Below are 3138 nucleotides of genomic sequence, written 5' to 3'. Positions count from 1 at the left end.
TTCATTTTCAATGTTTATTTTTTGCAAGCAGTATTCTGGTCAATTTCTCTAAAGGTTACTAGAGCCTCGTATCGTTAACTTTCAAGATATTACCGTATTTCTCGGATTTCATAGAATGGTATCAGTAACATGTAAAGGAGATAGCGTCCGAGCTAGGGTTCAGATTGTCACCAAGATGATTCAACGCCGTCAATGCAAATACCTAAGTAGTGCCTGTTGCAAAATTATCTAAAATATCAAGGATTAATGTACTAGTATCTATAGGTAAAAGATTGTAGATTGACCAGGAGATCGGTATCAGACAGGACCACTTGCATGTGAGCTTATCCCACCATGCTCAAAACATCCTCTGATGATGTGCAACGATCCCCTATATCATTGTCATGATTATGATTGTCCTCGTTGTGAAAATACGTAGGCCTAATGATCAATGGATTGTCACTTCTAGCATCTTCTCTGCTGTTACGTTCTAACAATAAATCAGCAAAGTGAAATGGAGATTCGCCAACATTTACATAACATTTAACAAACAAACTAGTTCATCCAGGGAAAATGGCGGTGAAATCCCACTATAAATGATGACACCTACATAGACCTATGCTATGCATGCATCCCACCGTGCCATGAAGTAATTACTCGCCTTTTATACGTTCATGAAATAGGCACGCGACATAAAGACCACAAAACATAACAATGTGCGCCGTTAAATATGGAAAATTAGTCTCCGTGGGAGGCATATGGTCGGCCTATGCAACGGATTGACATGTATAGGCAATGTCTCTAATCCAGTTCTAGAGACGACGCCATAAAATTAATGAATGAAGACTTGGCATGTCTGAATACAGTCTGTCATTATTTAAACCAACTGCAAGAAGGTAGGCCTGTCCTAAACAACTTTTAAATGTTTGGACACATTTAAGGGCTGGGGTATGAACGTTTGGACAGTATTTATTTTGGGACATTAGAGCACATCAGACATATCGAATACGGAGAATGTCTTTCTGATATCAAATAATTTGGATTTTTTGAAATTCGCAATTTAATACACATTTTATGGGAAATCATTAAAAATGATATTTTTGATATTTAACAGTACTCGAAGTAAACTTGCTAAATCTGATCATTTATACTTAAAGAGTGTGTAGGTGGGATGAAAAGCCGACGATCAATTGAAAATTTTGACCTTTCGTATAATTGAAGATATGGATTTTTATTCAAAAACACCAAAAAAAATTAGGTCTTTTTGGGAAAAAAATCCATATCTTCAATATGAAATGTCAAAATTTTCAATTTACCGTCGGCTTTTCCTCCCAGCCACATACACTTTAAGAATACTAGTATATCATTAGATTTATATAATTTACTTCGAGGACTGTTATATATCAAAAAGTTGAAAAATATCAAATTTTTATAATTTTTCATAAAATTTGTATATATTGTGATTTTCAAAAATGAAAATTATTTGATATCAGAAAGACATGCTTCGTATTCAGAATGCAATTCGATAGGTCTGAGGTGCTCTCATGTCCCACAAAAATACTGTCGAAACGCAATAAACGCTCATTCTAGATCCCTTAACGAACAAATGCAAACAATGAACAATAAAGGACAATGGCCATTTTTTAACGCGCATTTTAGGCTTAGGGTGTTTTTCACTTGCTGTGACAATCATGTCTGGAAAATACATGTTTTTTATTCTTTTAACAAAACATTTCAGCGTAAAGTACTCATGATTGTGAATGTTTAGACTTGCTGTCTTAACTAGTAGTAGATAGAATAATATACTACTAACATTATACCGACGATACAGAGCAATGATATTATTATGCAAATACAAATTACAGTATAATTGAAATGTTCATGGACCCTGTCTGATGAGTTACTAGTACTAGAATAGCTAGTGTTAGTGTTAATAGTATTATTAGAACCAGTAGGCCCAGTAGTAGTGCTACTATTATGACTACAGTAGTCGAAATTTAAAGTTAAAATACTAGTATGATTACATGTGGCATTAGCTTTTTGCCAATTGTCTGTAAAAAACAATTGCAGATCAAAGGATTTTCTGGCAAAAACAAGTGTTGAAAATATTGCAGACTTTCACCAAAGTGTGCTGTTTCTGTTAAGTTATTTCTATATAAGTCCAATGTTGTTAATCCGTGACAACATGTGAACGTCTCGGACTGTATTTGGTTTATTTCGTTACCATCTTAAAACCTCCAAATGCGAGGAATTCGTTTTTACTTATCGTCAAAATACTATTGTTGCTTACGTATAAGGCCATGCGTTTTAACCTCGCCGACTTTTCGTCACACACTGATTTTTGAAATTCCCGACACTATTTCACCTTCAAATGCCCATATTTTTCAAACCATACCCCCCCCCCCCCAGCATGATAAAAGTATACATTTTCTGAAAGGAAATTGAACAAGAAATCTAACAAGAGATTCAGAAACACCGTCAGATGTAAGGTTATAATGCTACATTCATGTGAATGAGACAAAACGTCAACTGACAGTGGTACAGGGGTATAATGTGACTAACATTTATGTGTTACCCCTGCATCTTATTTTTATATCATTTTCTAATAGACCAGAGTAAGGGCTTTCCTGCAATATATTTATGTATGGGGGTTATCACTTTCGTAAAATGATACAACCCTTCACAAAATTACCAAAATATAATTAATTTTTCTTATTATCTTGGAGAACATTAGTCTATCATGATACCCTAAAGCACCTAACTATTTTAACTTTCTGCAAAATAATAGTATAGATAATAATGTCAGCTTTCTTTTGATACCAAATGTATTGATAAACACTCATTTTTAAGGAAAATAGCAACACATTTATTTGCACACCGACTACGAGGCTCCCAAAATGAAAACTTGGCTTACCGTTTTGTGCCCCGCTACCTCCACCACCCCTGCCTTGGCCAATTGGATTGAGTCCCATTATATAGATGTTCAAGATACCTTATTGACACCTTTGCATAAAAACTAATGACCACAGTGAAAAATGTGATGCCACTCCCCCATTTTAGATGTCAAGTTCAACGCACATGCCCCTATCATTAGCTCAAGGCAATTTATTGTCTCAACTATTTTACAGAATAAAAGTTCAGATAATAATGTCAACTTTC

The sequence above is a fragment of the Amphiura filiformis genome, unplaced genomic scaffold (assembly GCF_039555335.1).
Source record: "Amphiura filiformis unplaced genomic scaffold, Afil_fr2py scaffold_115, whole genome shotgun sequence".
NCBI classification, from domain to species: domain Eukaryota; kingdom Metazoa; phylum Echinodermata; class Ophiuroidea; order Amphilepidida; family Amphiuridae; genus Amphiura; species Amphiura filiformis.
Note: the sequence above shows the minus strand (reverse complement) of the source record.